Source organism: Sceloporus occidentalis, unplaced genomic scaffold (genome assembly GCF_023333645.1).
Source record: "Sceloporus occidentalis isolate IW3139 unplaced genomic scaffold, rSceOcc1.0.p SCAF_85, whole genome shotgun sequence".
Taxonomy (NCBI): Eukaryota; Metazoa; Chordata; class Lepidosauria; order Squamata; family Phrynosomatidae; genus Sceloporus; species Sceloporus occidentalis.
Window position 1 is genome coordinate 2,690,201 of NW_028317065.1, and position 21,950 is coordinate 2,712,150.

Below are 21,950 nucleotides of genomic sequence, written 5' to 3' on the forward strand. Positions count from 1 at the left end.
TGTTTTTTTCGTTAGATCTATCACACAGGAGGCGATATTCACAATCCTATTTTGTGTGCGGGGGATGGGTATACATAGGGGCTGGCCCCCCTCAACTGAAATTTGGATTTTTTTTAATGGATCTTGGTAGATATTCGTTAGATCAGGTTAGATCAACTGTTTTTTTCGTTAGATCTATCACACAGGAGGCGATATTCACAATCCTATTTTGTGTGCGGGGGATGGGTATACATAGGGGCTGGCCCCCCCTCAACTGAAATTTGGATTTTTTTTAATGGATCTTGGTAGATATTCGTTAGATCAGGTTAGATCAACAGTTTTTTTCGTTAGATCTATCACACAGGAGGCGATATTCACAATCCTATTTTGTGTGCGGGGGATGGGTATACATAGGGGCTGGCCCCCCCTCAACTGAAATTTGGATTTTTTTTAATGGATCTTGGTAGATATTCGTTAGATCAGGTTAGATCAACAGTTTTTTTCGTTAGATCTATCACACAGGAGGCGATATTCACAATCCTATTTTGTGTGCGGGTAATGGGTATACATAGGGGCTGGCCCCCCCTCAACTGAAATTTGGATTTTTTTTAATGGATTTTGGTAGATATTCGTTAGATCCGGTTAGATCAACTGTTTTTTTCGTTAGATCTACCACGCAGGAGGCGGTATTCACAATCCTATTTTATGTGCGGGGGGATGGGTATACATACGGGCTGGCCCCCCCTCAACTGAAATTTGGAAAAACAATTATGGATTTTGGTAGATATTCGTTAGATCTGGTTAGATCAACAGTTTGTTTCGGTTGGAGGGACAACCCATATGTATTCCCATCCCCCCGCACACTATATAGGATTGTCAATACCCCCTCTTGTGTGATAGATCTAACAAAAAAAACAGTTGATCTAACCGGATCTAATGAATATCTACCAAAATACATGAAAAAAATTCCAAATTTCAGTTGAGGGGGGGCCAGACCGTATGTGTACCCATCCCCCGCACACAAAATAGGATTGTGAATACCGCCTCCTGCGTGGTAGATCTAACGAAAAAAACTGTTGATCTAACCTGATCTAACGAATATCTACCAAGATCCATTAAAAAAAATCCAAATTTCAGTTGAGGGGGGGCCAGCCCCTATGTATACCCATCCCCCGCACACAAAATAGGATTGTGAATATCGCCTCCTGCGTGATAGATCTAACGAAAAAAACTGTTGATCTAACCTGATCTAACGAATATCTACCAAGATCCATTAAAAAAAATCCAAATTTCAGTTGAGGGGGGGCCAGACCGTATGTGTACCCATCCCCCGCACACAAAATAGGATTGTGAATACCGCCTCCTGCGTGGTAGATCTAACGAAAAAAACTGTTGATCTAACCTGATCTAACGAATATCTACCAAGATCCATTAAAAAAAATCCAAATTTCAGTTGAGGGGGGGCCAGCCCCTATGTATACCCATTACCCGCACACAAAATAGGATTGTGAATATCGCCTCCTGTGTGATAGATCTAACGAAAAAAACTGTTGATCTAACCTGATCTAACGAATATCTACCAAGATCCATTAAAAAAAATCCAAATTTCAGTTGAGGGGGGGCCAGACCGTATGTGTACCCATCCCCCGCACACAAAATAGGATTGTGAATACCGCCTCCTGCGTGGTAGATCTAACGAAAAAAACTGTTGATCTAACCTGATCTAACGAATATCTACCAAGATCCATTAAAAAAAATCCAAATTTCAGTTGAGGGGGGGCCAGCCCCTATGTATACCCATCCCCCGCACACAAAATAGGATTGTGAATATCGCCTCCTGTGTGATAGATCTAACGAAAAAAACTGTTGATCTAACCTGATCTAACGAATATCTACCAAGATCCATTAAAAAAAATCCAAATTTCAGTTGAGGGGGGGCCAGACCGTATGTGTACCCATCCCCCGCACACAAAATAGGATTGTGAATACCGCCTCCTGCGTGGTAGATCTAACGAAAAAAACTGTTGATCTAACCTGATCTAACGAATATCTACCAAGATCCATTAAAAAAAATCCAAATTTCAGTTGAGGGGGGGCCAGCCCCTATGTATACCCATTACCCGCACACAAAATAGGATTGTGAATATCGCCTCCTGTGTGATAGATCTAACGAAAAAAACTGTTGATCTAACCTGATCTAACGAATATCTACCAAGATCCATTAAAAAAAATCCAAATTTCAGTTGAGGGGGGGCCAGCCCCTATGTATACCCATCCCCCGCACACAAAATAGGATTGTGAATATCGCCTCCTGTGTGATAGATCTAACGAAAAAAACAGTTGATCTAACCTGATCTAACGAATATCTACCAAGATCCATTAAAAAAAATCCAAATTTCAGTTGAGGGGGGGCCAGACCGTATGTGTACCCATCCCCCGCACACAAAATAAGATTGTGAATACCGCCTCCTGCGTGGTAGATCTAACGAAAAAAACTGTTGATCTAACCTGATCTAACGAATATCTACCAAGATCCATTAAAAAAAATCAAAATTTCAGTTGAGGGGGGGCCAGCCCCCCCTCATTAAATATGCAATATCTCAGTAATTAGACTAGATCTAACAAAAATTTTGTCTGATCAAACCTGATCTAACGTAGAGCTATCATAATCAGTAACATTTTGTTGAAATTTTTGTTGAGGGGGGGCTGGCTACGGGTTAGCCCCCCCTGAAAAAGATTGTTAATATTGCCTATTTTAGAGTAGATCTAACGAAAAAAACAGTTGATCAAACCTGATCTAACAATGATCTAACAAATGCCATGATCTTTTGTAAAAAAATTTAATATGGGGGGGCTAACCCGGGGGAGGTCTTAAACATATAGCTTGTAAGGTATCCTTCAGCTCTTTTGGATGGGTTGTGAGATGTGGTGAACTAGCTTTCCTTCCTTACTTGGTAGGTTGGCTAGTGCTCTTCTTCCCATGATAAAGTCAGTCCAATAAAAAGGAGACCCAGTGATATCTGGGAGATTTGCTTATTGTTGGCCCATATAAAACATTATGTTCAGTGTAAAGAACCAACAGTTGAATTTAAGATAATGCATTAATATATTACCTTGGTCTGTTTGTGTTGGCATTCAACATGAATGAGTTGTATATTTACTAGGTACTGTGTTTACCACCTACACCATCATCAATATGGATTACATTAGAGGTAAACAACATGTGAAGAAGAAATGGAAATTGTCAGCATAGCCAGGAAGATTTATGTTACTTTACGTACGGATGAAGAGGTGTATGTCTATGTCCTAATTATATCCCAGTTGAATTACGTTAGCATTGCTAGGATTAGTTCTGCTGTTAAGTTTTTTCAAGTTTGGTTAATTAACTGAGAATGCACTATGCTCCATCACACATTATCATGACAGACACAGGAAGCTGTAAATTAGTCAACTTGACGATGCCCTCATTTCCTGACATATAATGTGGCACATAGGCAATGAAAAAGTGAGACTCATTTTTAACTTAAATAGGCGGTTCACAATCAATAACATTTGTTGATACGTAATTCTTAAACTAGGGCACAATTATAGAAATTGAAGAATTGCATGTGAATTAATCAATGGCCTGTAGGCTAAAACCATCCCTCAACTCATGTGACTGTTAGGATATTTTATTTTGTTTTCTGATAAATTGAACAAACCTGGTAAGAAGGATATAAGCATTGTTAAATTATGCCAGGGCACAGTGAAGCTAATGATAATCTAGCTTCTTTGTAGAATAATCCACCTCCTCGTCATTCTCTTTGTCCATTTTAAGGTGTTTATCCCACCTCGTGACTCTCATTTGTTGCTAGAACAATAAAAGTGGTTGTCTGCAAATTGCCGCTGCTTTTCTGGTACGTAATTAAGTTGTTTCCTTTAATTAAAATTGTCATTTTAACCACTGCCACATGTCACAATTAGAGGAATGTTTATGACACTTTGTTTTCAATTACGCTTTTTCATATGAATAAATTGAAATCCACCAGCCCTTCTGAGTCTTTTAATGTGGGGCACTTTGAAACATAGGTAAAGCCTCACAACCCCTCGCTGATCGCAGCACCCTAGCCTATCTAGCCAGCTATGGAACAGTGCACTGTGAACATGGAACCCTGTGTTCCCAGTGCATGTACGCAAGCCAAAGCCTAGTGCCGCAGGCTGACAGATGTCATCAGACAGCTTCCAGGTAACCAAACAAGCCACGTTTCTTAATGAAACTCTGCTTGAACTCTTCATTTATACCCGAAGAAACTCAGGCGTTACTCCGCTTTTAACATTTTACTGAATTTACTTTTACGTGTTTGTAAGGCTGCCAGTAAAAGTCTTACTTAGGTCTTCACCTAAAATGATTATTCTGTTTCCTCTTGAGACTGTGTTCACATTTTCTTTGCACAGTTATAATGACATTTATTATGTTCATAGCTTCTGTACTACTAGTTATTTTTTTTGGAAAAACAGTGATACTAAAAAGTGCTTTTGAGCCTGATAAGAGATCGAAAGAAAATAATTTTGACGAATCCATTTGCGTAACTTAAAAACCTTTATAAAAATGTTAAAACGTCACTGTGAAGTAACCTGTTTTCCAGTAGCTGCAGTTAAGCCGGACAGTCTGCAAATAGTGTGAGTTAAACCTTAAACAATGTGAATTGGCCATACTCCACATAGCAACGGCATCCAGAGGCTGAATGCTGGGCTGTCTGTAATATACGCCGTGAAAAGCAGCTTTTCAATGATCTTTGTAAACCAAAGTAATATTGGCATACCTGGGGACTTTCTAACCAAGCTAACCCTGAAACTCTTCAAATATGAATACGTTAATAACCCATCCTGAAGATTTTATGTGGTTACTCGCCAAATGTGTTAACTAAATAGCTCTAATAACTGTCCTCATGGAAAAGTTGACATTTCCTTATTTAAAGACACACTTAACTTAGTCACCTGCATTCAAGCAGATATTTCAGACACTGGAAATAAAGACACCAAGTGGGTGTCTTATTTATGATTACAGAAGTGTAGAATAGAATAGGAGTTGGCTCGAGACTGTGTGACCCTGAGAATTTGCCCCTTCACCCTGAGACTCTGAGAGTTCCATAGTATGAATATTAGTATGATGGACTTCCCTCTTTTGGAGGACCAATCACTCTGTGTGACCCCAGTCCATCTTCCTTACCAAGGTGTTGCTTAGAACGTTTGATGCGTATAAGTAAAATGACAGAGTGATAAAACTGTTAGTAATGTGTGCTTAAACTACAGTATGTCTGACTAAAGTATTTTGTTGAAGTTGATAACTTTTTAATAGGCTAACAGAAAAAGTACACAACTTATTTATATTAAATCTAGTACTTTTCTGTTTCAGCAGATTTTAAAACAGTTACAGTTGAAGTACTCAAAGAAGTTCAGAAAAGTACATTACCATACTCCCCATGTGTCTTGGTTGTCGTGTGACAGTACTGATTTTGCAGTCAGTGTGGCTCATGGGCTGGTTGGGGAGATCCTCTGATGACCTATGACGGGCCCAGGGAGGTGTAAAATCAGAAGTGACCTCTACTGCAGCGGCCATGTGGCCACCTCACAATTCTGTGAAGCTGAGAACCACAAGGTGGCACTTCAAGTGTGGTGGGAAGGTGATCTGGTCCCAATCGTGCCTCATCCTGAGTCTGATCACACCCCTTCTGGGTCACCCCATGCCTCCTCTTAACCTCCAGCCACACACCCCAAAACACTTCTCCCGATACGGACACCTAAAACGTTGAGGGTATATATTGGCATATGGTAGAACAGTGGTTTTCAACATGTGGTCCACAGCAACTTCCAAGAGAGTGACAAGGAGCATGAAAAGTGGGGTTTTAAAAACATATCAACATGAGCAAAATAGAAAGTGGAGAATATGAGGAACAGTTTCTCAACTCGACCATTTGTATTAAATTCTAAGAAATTACGGAGTCTGCATATTTATATTTCTGGGTTACTTTAAAAAGAGACCCAGCACACTGGGAATCACTATGTTGATGGACCATGTTTCTAGAGTACCTCTCCTTCCTTCCCTTGTCAGTTTAATGGCATTACAGTAGAGTAGAAAGGTCTGGGTGGGCCATAATCAAAAGGTCAAAAAGTGTCATGAGAAGGGACAAGTAATCTTGCTCAGTCATAGAACTAGTTGAGAAAAAACTGGATGAAAACATTCATAAATTACAGCTAAATTCTCATTCCCTTTGTCTTATCACATAATGTTGCCAAGTGACAAATATGATAAATTAACATATGGCTAGCCAGGGTCCATGCTTGATCGATACCCAACATCTTAGATTTGGGAATCTTAACATCCATCGTAAATCTCCAGTAGAAAAAACATTGTCATAGTCAATTATTAAAATTATTAAAAAAAAACAAGTTTAGAAGAGGTCTAGAAACCCCTCTATTGACAATTTTGTTTCATTGCAGCTAGAATATACAAAAAAAAGTCAACCTGAGGTTCAATGCCACAGGGGACCTTTAAGAGAAAAATGGAAACGGTTTCCTCAAGTGACTTAGCTAAAGCACAGTAGCATTTCTAATGGGAGCAATATCAAAGGGAAAACTAGGAAAGCAGAGGAGCTTTATGTTGAGCACCGGTTCTAGTGCAACCCTAGTGATGTAAAGGAACAGAATGAGAGTTTAGAAGAGCCCTGCAATGATTGCTGCTCTAGAATTAAGCAGTTTAAGCAGTAAGATGACAGATGTTTGCATGACTACAAGCATATGGTTACAGCCAAAGATAGAAACATTTCTCCCACTCTCTTGTGCTTAGCAGAGTTTGTTATTAAGGACTATGTTGTGTTCTTTCCTACTTGTTTTATTGGTTTCTGCAAAGTGTTGATAACCTACTCACCTGGGTAGTACACTCATTGGGGTCCTGTACTCAGCACTCAACTCATGTGTACACTGCACCCTTATGCATAATGCATAACACGACTCTGCCAATATGTTACTTTACATGATTGCTATTTATCTGTGTGGGGGAAAACGATTGACTACAAGCTTGATTACAGAAAAGGTATGTTACTGTTTTTGTTTACTACAAGTTCCCCTTTGCATGTATGTGTGATTAGAATTAGCCAATGTCGTTTCTTTGGCTAGTGGTAAATCCTGGACTATGTTGCTAGAGCAGATTGCATTAAGAGTGCACCTATTGGCGTATGCATGTTGTATCCTGGAACTCTGTGTCTTAAAGGCGTGCAACGTCTCACAGCCCAGCCCTCCAAAGTGTAAGTGGGATGGTTGGGAAGATCGCCCTTGTACCCCCCTGGACCTGTCACCCTAGGCCTAGGCAAGAATACTTTTCTGGGTCCACTGAAATTGTTGTTTATGCGCATGCAGCAGACAATGTGGTACTGCCTTCAGTTTCTGAACAAGAGACCTCTGTGGTCACAAAAACTGACATGCCTCTACATCTATATCAGCCACACCTTTGACATTTGAGTGAAAACCAACCCACTCATTTATGGGTCAGTGAAGGATCAGTAAAGAAGGGGGGAAGGCTATTACTAGTCAATGTGCCCAAGAATGTGTAGAGCTCAGTTGATTTCAATTAAATTATTGCCATCTGTTTTGAAGATAGCTAAAAGGGACAGAAAGTGAGTACTCTGTAAATGCTTTAATACGTATTGCTCCAAAACAAAACAAAATTCAACCCTGACACCGAATTTTCAGGCATGCTGTAAAATCTTCCATCATGACCCACAATCAGTGGCAGTAAAGTACTTCCATTGAAATCAATGGGATTATGTCCTGTAACTGATTGACAGTTTAAGCGGCCAATCGGTGGCAGGAACTTGCTCCAATTGGAATCAATAGAAAGACTTTGTACATGTGCACTGCGGTCTCAAAAGACCACTCCATACAGTGTCAGCAGAGTGGGTTGGTGGGAAGAGGTGCAACTGCATTTGCAAAATGGTCCTCACAAAGATATGAAGGGACCATGCACCGATAAAATGCATATGATGGCTGCAGTGTCCCTTTAAGGTAAATTCCACCAGAAAACTGGAAAAATACTGTAAACAAATTGTTGCATTCTTTCTGCAAACATATGTATTTATATACATTGTGTGTTCATTATTGTTACTTGTTGTATTTAGTAAAAGATTTAAAAAAAAACATCAGACAAAAAAAGAAAATATATTGTAAAAACGTGCTGCATTCTTTCCTGAAACATGTATTTATATACACTGTCTGCCCATTGAGAGGCTCATCGTGCTGGGCTGGTGTTTTGGGCAGCTTACGTCAAACACTGCAGGTATACAGGTACTTGGTGTGCACGTTTTCTAGGCCAGGCTGTCTGTACCCATGAAGCATGTAATGTCAAGTATATGCCACTTGAGATTATGGTGTAGGAGAATGCCCGGAAACAATGGATCATGTTGTGGGAAAGGAGAATAAATTTAGTGACTAAGGATGCGGAAAGTAAAATATTTTATATAAATAAAAGACAGAGGCAGAAATTTTTGTCAGAAAAAAAGACTCTTACTGAGCTTTTGGTAGAGTCATGCACTTTGTCTGTACCTCTTGGTGTGGGACTAGCAATTAATGCCATGGTTGATATTATGAGCATGTTCTGAAAGACATACTTGTTATAAATAAATGTTATCAACCATACAAATACAAGTCAATTTATGAAAAAGGCTGTTGGACTATGACATATTTATAGAGGGCCGCAAAGTGACATGATGACAGATCGAGCTCTGCACAGACTTCTGTAGTACTACTAGGCTGTTTCAAGAATTGCATGTACACTGTACAATTCAGCATTACTGAATTTTCTAACCCTCTCTTTTTGTTATAAAAGAAACATTAAACTGGTTATATCTGAGAATCCTGTAAAAATATTTACAAAGCAGAAGTGACACACATATATATATTAAAGGGAGAATTGCCAATGTCATATTACAATCAAATAGATTCCCTTGGTATTTTTAGGGATGTGTATTCATTTATATTTGCCAATTATTCTTTCAAAGACACCAAAATTATTTTTATAATGCCCAAAGAAACTGGAGAGATCATAATATACTTTAGAAGTTACAAGCTGCTTTCACTGTGCTTGGAGACAGTGATCTTGTTACTATTAGTCACTCACTATGCAATTTTGATCAATATCAATACAGGAAATATTACCCCTTAAAACCAGAGGATGTAATATTACGTCCCTGTAAAACCGACATTACCGTAACATTATTATATCAGCTGTCAGTTGGACAGTTACAGGAAATGAAAATAATCTAAAATGGTTCACTGTACTTTAAAAAAAAAACAAGAAGAAGAGCCAAAGTTAAGTTTACTGACTGTAAGAATATTTCAATTTGTTCTTTTATAAGTAGTTAACTTCATTGCACTGATACATCTCGTATAAATGAGAACAGTTCCACATTGGGGGTACTTGGTGAAATCAGGTACTAGGACTACTTAGCTGAAAAGGTTTAAGTATGTATATATATATATATATATATATATATATATATATATACACAGTAATGTTAAAAAAGAAAGTATACCCCAATTGAATTATATGGTTTTACATATCAGGACATTACAATAATCATCTGTTTCTCATCAGGTCTAAAGATTATAGTCAAAAAAATAAAGCCAAAATGGAGAAGCCATGTGTAAAAACCAAAGTACACTTTATGATTCAATTGGCCCAGTCTTTTTTACAATGTTGCTTCAGTTCATTGACGTTTGTGGCCATTTCTTTATGAACAGCTGTCTTAAGGTCTCACCTCAGCATTACAATCAGGTTGAGGTCTGGACTTTGATTGGGCCATTGCAACACCTTAATTTTTTTCTTTTTCAGCTATTCTTTTGAGAATTTGCTGGTGTGCTTGGGGTCATTGTCCTGTTGCATGATCCAATTTCAGCCAAACAGATGGCCTCACATTTGAATACTTTGAAATGCAAAGGAGTTCATGGTCGTCCGAATCTTAATTAGTCAACAATGAATTCCTTAGCATCTATTTAGCATCCTAATTCCTAAGGAAACAGTGTACTTGGTTTTTCATACATGGCTTCTCCATTCTGGCTTTATTTTTGTTGAATAAATCATAACACAGTGTAATATTGCATGCGTTGTTGTTCATCTGAGGTTTTATTTACCAAATTTTTAGACCTGCTAAGGAACAGATGACTGTTATTATGTCCTGATATGTAAAACCATACAATTCAAAGAGGGTGAATAGGTAGAATAGGTTAATAGTCAAGCTAGGATCCCACCTTACAACAAGTTAGTTCGGATGTATAAAATTATGGAAGGGAACCAATTAGTTAGTTATACACCCCCCATACTGCAGGGAATTTTACCTGGGCTGGTCACCAATATGAAAAAATTGTATGTGTCCTGGAAAACATGGCTGATGTGGTCACCCTAGTGATGAATCACTCTTCACTATCTGGAAGTCTAATGGACGAATCTGGGTTTGGTGGATGCCAGGAGAACGCCGCCTACTGAAATACATACTGCCTACTCTAAAGTTTGGTCTAGGATGAATAGTGGTCTGTTTTTCAGGGTTTGGTCTAGGCCACTTAGTTCCAGGGAAGGGCAATGTTAATGCTACAACATACAAAAGCATTTTAGACAATTGTATGCTTCCAATTTTGTTGGCACCAGTTTGGTTCAGGCCCTTTCCTGTTCCGGCAGGACTGTGCCCCTGTATACCAAGCAAGTCCATAAAGACATGGTTGAACAATTTTGGTGTGGAGGAGCTCAATTCTAGGATGAATTGGAATGCTGATTGTGAGCCATGCCTTCTTATCCCACATCAGTGCCTGACCTCACAAAGGTACTTTTTGACTGAATGGGCACAAATTCCTACAACCACACTCCAAAAATGGGAGGAAAGTCTTCCAAGAAGAGTGGAGGCTGTTATAACCATGAAAGGGGGGGGGGGTAGAGATGCACTGGTTTTCCTAGGCAGAGCTAGATGATACTTACAATATAAAATATTAAGCTGTACTTAATGGCCTACAAACTGAATAGCTACTTAAATAGCTTTTTTAAGCACTAAGTACAACTATATAATTTTACAGACAATTTAGAGTGTTCTTAATCCTGTTTAAGCAAACATGTTGGCAAAAATATAACCTTCTGTTAAAATAAAGCAGAAGATAGTAAAAATTTTCTGTTTTTAGCATGTGCAATAGCTCTTTTCTCAGCATTTGGCTGAGTTTGATATAAGCAGATTTCAACCAAAAAGTATTGATTTGTTTATTATTAGTTCATTATTAGTTATTTAGTTAATTTCTGATCCAATGTTAAATAAGTTTATTATTGAGGACGTCTTAAAGTTAAGATGCCATTCCTGAAGGTATGTATTTGCCTGTAATTTTATTAGAAGGATTTACACATTTACTTCTTGATATACTGGATTGGTGCAGATCTCAGGTAAAAGAAGAATTGAAGAAGAATGAATATCAAAGTACTCTGTGTTTTAATATGTAGCTGCCCTCCTCATCCATGGTCCGATGAATGTTGCCACTGATTGGCTGCATGAATCAGCCAATCAGCAGAAAAAAATACTCCCTATGAAATCACATTGGCGTGTTGGTTTCATAATGTAAATGAAATAATATTCTGCCACAGAGTTAGTAATAATCACTTGGTGCTACTACACTATGTTATTTACCCAGGATAAAAGGCACCAAACATAGTACTAGCAGTTTTGTTTTCTATGCTGTCTCTGTAGCCACTGGTGACATTTAAAAGTGTAATTCCACCTACACTGGTGAAAGAAATTGTTTTCAGAAATAATGTTTAATTTTGTTACATCTTGCCTTATTCAGAATTGTACAGGGAAAACATTATTGTCATGTGACAGAAAACAAGACACCAGTAGGGTGCTGCCATTTAAACACGTTTCTTAAACATTTTTGTGTTGTCTTCATGTTATGAAACCTTAAGAGGAAAGAATAAAATGACAGATCTTCTATGGTTTATTTTCTTAGCATACTAGAAAGTGCAATCACTTTTTTTGTCTAAGTGGCAGCTAAAGCAAAAACACATTTTATCCAAAAATAGCATTGCACAGAAATGGCAGACGCTTGTTTTAGGGAATATGCTTAGACATATGGCCAAGGGGGGTGGGCTTTATTGAGATTTATGGTCATGTAAAGGGACACCCCAGTCATAATGCATATGACAGCTGAGTAGTCCCTTTAAATTACGTGTTTTGCAAATGCTTGGGGGTTTCTATAAAATTGCTTCTATGACTACCTCCCAGCTATATGTTTGGCTGAACACATCTTTTGACATGTGGTATACTCACCGCCAGTCAGCTTCATCATTGGCTCTGCCAAAGCTCAGGGGATCTAACAAACAGCCCTACTCCTCTGTGGCCTGACAATTCTTGCTACTGAATGGCTGATTTAGCCTTCCAAACCAGTTGTATATTATTATTAATATGAAATATCCCCCATTCTTTTTTTTTATCTGCAGGTCATCTGGGTCCCTCATTTCAGTGCCAGTCAGTACATCAAGATCACATATACAACGATGATGAAAAGGTATGGATTCCTTTAAAAGCTCATAAATTGCATGACAACCTTTAACACTTTACAATATCATGAATAATTTCTTATTACTTAAGGAATAACATATGGTGATGAGCACATTAAGCATTTCAGCAGTACAGGTCTTCAAAGAGTGGAGTGGAGTAGTAGATTTAAACTATAATTAAGAATGTTTATTTAATATATATATATATATATATATATATATATATATATACGCAAACATATATTAAATTACATGCTATATTACATTTTATTTATAGAGCACAAGCGGATTCTGTAACACTTATACAATATGGAGATAGTTAACAATAACAAGAGCATAATACATGTTAGGACATATTGGTGTAGAAGAAGATGAGGAGGACCTCATTCGTGTGCGCTTACAGTCTATTGAGATGTTGAGGATGAATGAGACTGAAGGTGAGGGATAGCTTGGGTGAGAATGATTTGATGGCAGTGAGGGTGATATGAAGTCATTGCATGGACATCAATAAAGAGAGAGGATGTGATATTTTGGATGACTTTGCCTGCTCAGACACTACATGTAACTTATCCCTTATACTAGGAATTTCTTTTTTTATCCATACACTTTCATTACGAGAGGTAGAACACATATAAATAAGTTAATATGCAGCTTATGTAAAAAAACACAGTGAAAATCGATTTTTTATCTGATACTAGTAATAAAAAATGGTGAAAGGGGCAGGCTGCCCGCGCAGCTCCGCACAATTTGCGAGCAGCGAGGAAAAAGCCCCAGAGAAGGTAAATGGGTGAGGGGAAGCAGGCAAGCAGGGAGAGAGAAAGTAAAGGAGGGAGGCAGGGAAAGTGTGAGAAAGAGGGCAAAGAAGGGATGCACAGAGAGTGTGAGAGAGAAGGTAAGGGTTAAACAGCAGGGAAGGAGGGAGGGAGGGAAGGAGGGAAGGAGTGAGATATAGGATAATTGAGGAGCAAGTATTATTATTATTATTATTATCTTTTATTTATATAGCGCCAACAGTTTACGCAGCGCTTAATACAATACATAAATTCAAGGGATATGACAAGACAAGAATTGACAGACTAAGACAAACCGATACATTTGGTGGAGAGAGCCCCTGCTCGCAAGCTTACAATCATACAAAGTATGTATGTATGTTTGTGTGTGTGTTAGTGTATGTAGCGTGTATGTAGAATGAGTATGTATATTTATATTAATGTCATAGTATGTGTATAAATATGTGTAACAATGTGTTAGTTACCAGGAGGGTCAAGGTACTGACGGGTCCATTTGGCATTCTTTACCTACCCTCCGAGCTAGAAGGTGCCAGCCCTACCCTGCCTCTAAGGATAAGGTCCCGTTTATCCAGTGGTAAATAAATAGTTCATTTTATAATCCAGTATTTAGTTTATTTGTGTCATAAGCTATCCAGGAAATAGCAGTAGAATTTAAGTTTTTCTCCCTTTTACTATGCTTCGGAAACCTGCCTCTTTGCCTCGTATCAGTGGCGTCGGCAGGGGGGGGCCAGAGGGGGCCATGGCCCCCCCTACATCATGCTGTGCCCCCCGGTGTGCCCCCCCAATTGAAACGCCGGCTTTTTTTTTTTTTAATAGACCCGGAGGAGAGAGTGAGAGGCGCCGAGCGGTTGCTGAGGAATAAGTTCTCAGCAACCGTTCGGCGCCTCTCACTCTTCTCCGCGACCGCGAGGCCTCTTCCTGGTTCGCAGTGCCGGCATTTCAAGCCGAGCGCCGGTATATGTCGTCATATCCGGCGCCCAGCAGTGAAGCCGGCAGAACCAGGGATACAGAGACCTCGCGATCTCACCGCTGGACAAGCCCAAGGTAAGTGAACTTCAAAGGGGGGGTTAGAAAGTTAGGAGGGGGTTAGAGAGAAGAGGTAGATAGGAAGTGAGAAGGGGTAGATAAGGATAGATTGGGAGGGAGAGGGGGTAGATTGGGAGGGAGATGGGGGTGGATGGGATACATTGGGAGGGAGAGGGGATAGTTAGGATTGATTGGGAGGGAGAGGGGGTAGATAGGATTGATTGGGAGGGAGAGGGGGTAGATAGGATAGATTGGGAGGGAGAGGGGGGTACATAGGATAGATTGGGAGGGAGAGGGGGTATATAGGATAGATTGGGAGGCAGATGTGGTAGATAGAGAGGCAGATGTGGTAGATAGGGAGGGAGAGGGGGTAGATAGGAAAGATTGGGAGGGAGAGGGGGTAGATAGGATAGATTGGGAGGGAGAGGTCTTTATGGGACAAAAACGGCGTACGTTCAGCTGTTTGGGGACAAAGTTGACATAATGTGTAACTTAGGTGCTGGTCAGGTTCTATATGGGCAGTGTGGACACCAGGGCTGGCTTTGGGGTGTGTGACCAGTGATCTATGCCTGTAATTTAGGGGGGTTTATCTATACCTTTAATGCAGAGTTTATATGTAATTTCCAATTGATTTATATCTGCAAAGCTGGGTTTTGTGTCATTCTGTTCATCTGTATCGGCTATATTTCCATACATTATTAATGTTTACCTGCAAATATAGGATTTGCATGTCTTATTCAGTTGATCAATACCTGGAGTGCTGTTTCCATGTGTTGATTATTTGATCTAAACCTTCAGTGCTGAGTGTACATGTGATTTTCAGTTGATCTATACCTGCAATGCTGGGTTTGTGTGTTCTGTTGGTTTATACCTGCAATGCTATGTTTCCATACATTATTTATGTATACCTGCAAATACAAGGTTTTTTTTAATCTCATTCAGTTGCATGTGCTGTTTCCATGTGTTGTTTATTTGATCTATACCTGAACTACAGGGTGTAAGTAAAAGAGCGCTATGGTTTAGTGAATGAGGGGACTCTGGGGATGATTACAGGGGAGAGGACCTCTCAATGTCACGGTGCAGTCAGAAGGAGGGAACACTGCACTGACTCTCACTGTCTTCCCCTGATCTGCAGTCAGTGTGGCAAATATATTGGCAGCAGGGTCTAATATTAATATATATTGGCTGCAGGGGCTAATATTAATATATATCGGAAGCTGGGACTAATGTTTATATATATCGGCTGCAGGGCCTATTATCAATAAATATTGGCTGCAGGGGCTAATATTTATATATATTGGCTGCAGGGACTAATAATATATATCGGCAGTAGGGGCTAATATTAATATATGTTGGCAGCAGGGTATAATTTCTATGTATATCGGCAGCAGGGTATAATATAAGTATGTATCCGCAGCAGGGGCTAATATTAATATATATCCGCAGCAGGGGTTAATATTAATATATATCTGCAGCAGGGTCTAATATTTCTATATATCTGCAGCAGGGTCTAATATTTATATATATTGTCAGCAGGGGCTAATATTAAATAATGAAAAATAACTGTCACTTTAGCTGTTATTTTGAAATCATATTTTAATCACAGTCTTTACTTCAAAGAGATAAGTGCACATTATGTAGTTAAAAATGCACGTCTAACGTGTGTGTGTATATATATATATATATATATATATATATATATATATATATATATATATATATATATAGTGTATATGTACCGTTTTATAATTGGCCCCCCTACTTTGGTCCCTGGCCCCCCATGTGCCCCCCCTAAATATGAAACCTGGAGACGCCACTGCCTCGTATATGTACCATTTTTAAATAAATTCTTTGGAAATGTGATGTGTGCACTAATCCTAATAGTTAATGATTACCGCGTCTCTTTCTTTTTTTAGCCTGCATTTCATTTTAAATTAAATGTATTTAAATTTCATTATATATATATCTATATCTATATATAGATATATAAATATATATATATATATATATATATATAGTGGCTAACATCACCAGACCAATGTATTTATCAGTGGTGTATTGAGACGCATAAGCCATATGGTACCTATAAAGTGGTGTATCCATCATTTTTGAAACTATGACCTTCTGTTCTGGCACTGATAAAAGTGCTTAAAATATATCAACACAAATGTATTATATTACAAGTAATATGATATCTATAAACAGAAATCTCAGCATATGCCCCTAAATTCCTAAGTTAGGACACTGTGTACATCCAGTATCAAAGTAGAACAATATCAGCCAGAAATTGTATTTTTCCCACAGCTATGTAACCCAAATTTTTAACCTGTCTTCACAGTATGTCACATGCATTGACAATTTCTCTTATTAAAATATTCCAAGAAAAAAATCCAATAAGGGCTATGAATGTTGGTATGTGTATTCTAATCCTCTCATTACCAAAGTATAAATAAAATTGTGGCTCTGATGAAATACGAATTAATTTAAAAAGGAATGCACAATATAGCAGTCGTGACGGATTGGAACCATAAGCATACTATACATTAAGCCTTTCCCCGGGCAGATAGGGTTAATCCCTACTTCCTGGAAGGTAGACGCAGAAGCGTTCCACAGTGGCCTAAAAGCCTAGAATCTCCTATTCTCAGGATAATGATGAAAAAAAAAATATCTGGATTGTGTGGGGAGAGAAGGAGGACATGGGAACTGCGTTTAGCTTGATTCATGTTCTGAATTCATGTGGAGTGAGATCAGTAGGAAATGAAAGAGCAGAACCTTTTCATGTGTGGCCTCACTGCATTAAAACATGAGTCACTGTCTGGAGCATTATCCATACCATGTTAGAACTGGTTCAGCTAATTCAAATGTGAACAACACTGCTCGGAAGCTGAGTGTTTTACTAGGTGAAAAGGCACCACATGAGTCTTCTTCAGGTTTATGTTGCACGTTAAGGGTTAAGCTGCAAAATAAATTATTATTTACATTATATACAAACCTTATTAGTTCAAATATTAGCCCGGAAATAACTAGAAAGGCAAAATGGCTGCCACATTTTAACTGCCGAATGAGTTACATTACATTATATTTATTTATAAAGTGCCGGCAGATTCCGCAGCGCTGTTACAGTCATTAGAACAATTTAGAAACACATACAATAACACATACAATAACAAACTGGTGCAAAGGAGAAGAGGGCCCTGCTCTTGCGAGCTTACAATCTAGTCGGTGGTTGAGGGGGAAGTGAGACAATAGGAGAGGACTGCTTGGATAGGGATGAGTTGATCTGGTTGCGATGATGTGTTGAAGCTGTTTGTTCAACAGCTGGAAGGGTGCTCGTTTGGTCTCTCTGGGAACAGTACAAAAATAAAATGGTTAGGAAGGCTAATTGTTAAAGGTCACATATGAAATAATTGTGTTCATATAAAATTACTTTTTTAATGCAGTAAAAGAAAAGTGTAGTTCTAGTTCCTACATTTGTTAAGTATTTGACATGGAAGTCAGTGCTCTTGTTGTGTTAGAGAATGGCTTAAGCCGTTTCCTGGGAGGATAACTGTTGTTGCCCTATATTAGGCTTCTTAATCTTAACAGCAACTCAACGGCAGTATATGAACTAGAAAGAGGTGGTGATCTGCCAAAGGGAATTTGACTTAGTTGTATGTATAAGTCTACTAGAAGACCCTGCAAACCAAATGTTGACAGTTCGCCCTGCTTTCGTGAAGAGGATTTTCTGTTCCTTGTGCTGGTTTGGGATACCACGATTAATCGTCCAGATAGTCTTTCACTATTTTGAATAGCCCATCCATATTTTCATATGACAAGCCTAAATATTTACTGTTCATCTAAATAATTAGTAAAAAAAACAAAAAACCACCATGGTCTGATAGGCTTTAGGCCTAAACCTTTACTAAACCATTATGAAACAAAGCATTTCCTGTTGGGTACTTTTAATACTGTTGTGCAGGATGATCCTTAGGTATTTGGAACAAGTTTCAAGCATTTCTTAAGAGAGAAGATGAGGCTCCAGAGGATCACTGATGCTAAGATTGATATTGTACTTTTTTGGAGAGCATTACTTTCACAGTAGGTATCTTTCCATAATAATACTTTTTGATCATTTTCAAGAGCTCTGACCCCCCAAAATTGGTCCTAACTATCAATTAATATTCCCCAACTCTCCATCCAAATGCTTAATCAAAAAACTTTTATGGAGTTTCTTCTTTTATCCAGTCACCAAAAAAAAAAACTGGAACTCATATATGACTTGGAAATCTTTTGGAGTTCTCCAAGAAAAATAGCCACAGGTTAATGTGATTCCCATGTTTGATGGGTAACTCTATTGAAGACATTGACATTTAAACTACAGAAGATCAAAATAAATGCATTAATATTCACATGTTTAAAAAATGAAAAATAAAAGCACTCGGTGTTCAGTAATAAAAGATGAAGATGACTTAATAGTGTTCTAGACCAGTGTTATCTAACTTCAGGCTTCGAGGGACCCCAGCTTAAGCACATCGATCTCAATGATTAAGGAAACTATACGTTTTCAAGCAATGATGCACAGAATTCCTGGTATTTTTGTGTCCCGCAAGGTCCTGACTTGGACACTACTGGTCTAGACCTGTCTTTGCAACTGGAACATCACTCCCATCACACCTATCACACATCACTCTAATCAAAGCTATCACTCATATCACACATAACACCTCATTCCCTCACACCTATCAAACAATATTCTCATCAGACCTCTAACATGTAGCATTTTTTCCCTCGCATCTATAACGCATCACCCAGAGGGGCAGGTAATGCAGTGTGGCCCCCATTTCTACTTTCTGTCAATTTACTTTGTACGATAGACCTTGGTTATGTCACCGCAGCAAGCCTCTAAAGCAGCTTGAGCTGCCATAATACTAAGAATTATTTGTGGCCAAGCTCTGTATGGTTCATACAGCGGACAGTGCTGCCTAGTGAATAAGGGCATGTGGAGGACAGCTTCACACAGTAATCTAGACCACAACATATTTGGGCAGGCACAGGCAACATATCAGACTTCTCTGTTTAGCTATATACCATTTCACGCACTGCTAGTAGAAAAAAATCTATATGGATGTGTATAGTGTTGGATTACAATAGAAGTGTAACATGTACAGACTACAGAACATTAGTGTAATGGTGCCCTTCTCAACATTCTAGACAGATATAACAGAATGAGAACTTTTTGTCGGCCATGGCATACCATGCTGCTGTGTATTTTACGTTAATCTGTCCTCTAAATAGTTAAAGTGATTGCTTTCTGGTGGGGGTTGGGCGTGCCATGGAGAAGGTGAATACAGGACACAGAGCAATTAATTTATGTCAATATGTTGTGCTCTGGACTCTGGCAGATTAAAGAGGGCTTCGGGAGAGAGGTTTATTATCCATTTAGTGTCTGTTTCTGCCGGTTTCTGAGTCTTCCTTTTCTTAGAAGCTAGATTAGTGGAACACGGTGCATCTCTTGGGCTTGTACTGTTTTTCCTGACCTCACAGATATGTAAATGTGCTCATCCATCTGTTTAGACATATGCCGGTATAAGAGGTGGCATGATTTGCCATGAATTTATGATAGGGGTGGAAAGACTGAGCTGAGATGTGATGCCGCATTGGTTTTTACTGAGTACTAGTAAAGTTAGATGGGAGAGACATAGGTTTATTTTCCAGATAGCAGAAACATTTGTACAGCAAATGGGATTCATGGTTGTTCTTAGGGTTTACGTACCAGAACATTTGCAAGTGCCGTTGGCTTAAATTGATTTCTTATGTGCCAATGGCAGAGGAGGCCTACATTACTGTGCCAGTGGGCTACAGAAGCAACTTCTACCCTCCTGGTGCTATTCCAGTGCATAAATGTTAAAAAAAAAAGGCAGGCTAGTTTTAACCCTTTGAGCAACACCACATGATTGAAGGCCTTTCCTACAATCACTTACTGGCAATCTATTTTATGTGTTAAGACAGAATTGTAAAATCATATACTAGAAAAGCAATACAATGCAGTATGGGAATAGTGTTTTGTAGTTAATCTGCAAAAAAACCTGTTCTTGTCTTAGTTAGACTTGGTAATAGCAGTCGGTGGCTTTACATTGACCTTTGTTTTTTATGCACTTGAGTGCTGTATCGTAGTCATCTAATTAAATGCAGGTTCTACGGCTACTTGAGCACCAAAACAATGTTCTGACTGCAAGATCAAACCCTGTGGACCTCAGATGACCTGAAGGTACAGCCATCTGTATTAGTCTGTTGTGCTTGTGACCAGGGCCGGCCTTAGGGGTGTGCAACCTGTGCGGCTGCACAGGGCGCCATGGCAACAGGAGCGCCTGCCCGGGACTTAAAGCATTGTTTGTTTTTTTTTAACTTTATTTAACATCCTCCATATAAAATAAAGTTGTTTTAACATGGAGGAAGTTAAATAAAGTAAAAAAAACCCAAAAAAAGGATGTTTCAATTTAAGTCCCGGGCAGGCCAGGCGCCGAGCGGTCGCTCGGGAAGTTTTCAGCGACCGCTCGGCGCCCCTCACTCTTCGTGACTCCGTTGAGGTGCCGGTGTTTCCTGCTGAACGCCGGAATTATTCCGGCGCTCAGCTGTGAAGCGCGCATCGCGGCAGATCAGGAAGACGGACGCCTCCCGCTCCCACCGCAGGACTCCAGCAAAGAGGTAAGTAAGCATAGGGAGAAGGGGCAGAGGGGGAGGCAGTGAGAAGGGGCAGTGAGAAAGGAATGGGATGGGGGGGCGCCAGAACACTTAAGGCCGGCTCTGCTTGTGACCCTAGTGTAGTGAGGGTTTCTATGAACCAAGGCAGTGTTTTAGTGGTTAACTGACACCATGCTATGTAACACACAGCACAAATAACCTTTTCTTAATATATACCTTTTTGTTGCCACAGGTACCAATTCATTCCTAATGGTGCTGAAAAGGTTAAAACAGCTATGATGGCTAAACATAGTCTGGAATATTGTACTTGGTGCAGGAGACTAAGAAGTTACTTATCAACATTGTTCTTCACATAAGCATAGAGAGAGTCATCTAATCTCAATGCTTAATATGCAATGACAAGTAGAATGAAAGATTCAGTGATGAAAGAGAAAGATATTCCATGGCAGCCAGAACCTAGTGATTGTTTCCTCATTTTTATTCCATAATTCAGTCCACAAATGATCGTGAGTACTAAATATTTGGGTGATCTCACTGTGTCATTTTTTTCTTTTATTTTGTTACGCATTTGTTTTCAGAGGTTTTTTTTGCAAAACAAAATTCAGTGCAATCTCTCCACCCAGACAACCAAATTAACACATTTGTAACCAATACTCTGAGGTTTCTTGTTCATTTTTGTTTATTTTGTTGGGGGGGCCCTGCTTGTTTTTGGAGAATTGTACAAATGCACAAATATGGCAACATTTGTTACACATCAACTTTGAATGAATATATAAGTCTAATTTTTATAATATGGTTCCGATTTTATACTAATGATAGTAAAACACTCTGCACAGTGTGGTCCATTCCTTTAATTGATCTGGGAGTGCATATTTTTTGCTGAAATACAGGGACCCTTGAAAAAAGTGGCTGCC

General features: G+C 39.1%; 1 protein-coding gene across 1 annotated transcript in view; it reads left to right on the forward strand.

Moving 5' to 3' along the window:
* Positions 1 to 12,489: 12,489 nt before the first annotated feature.
* The window catches only part of LOC149285073 (E3 ubiquitin-protein ligase RNF38-like), a 33,542-nt gene continuing 24,081 nt past the window's right edge, over positions 12,490 to 21,950 (forward strand). The window contains exon 1 of the mRNA XM_089495833.1: positions 12,490 to 12,546. The gene's annotated coding sequence lies outside the window, so the exon portion shown is untranslated. The remainder of the gene's footprint in view (positions 12,547 to 21,950) is intronic.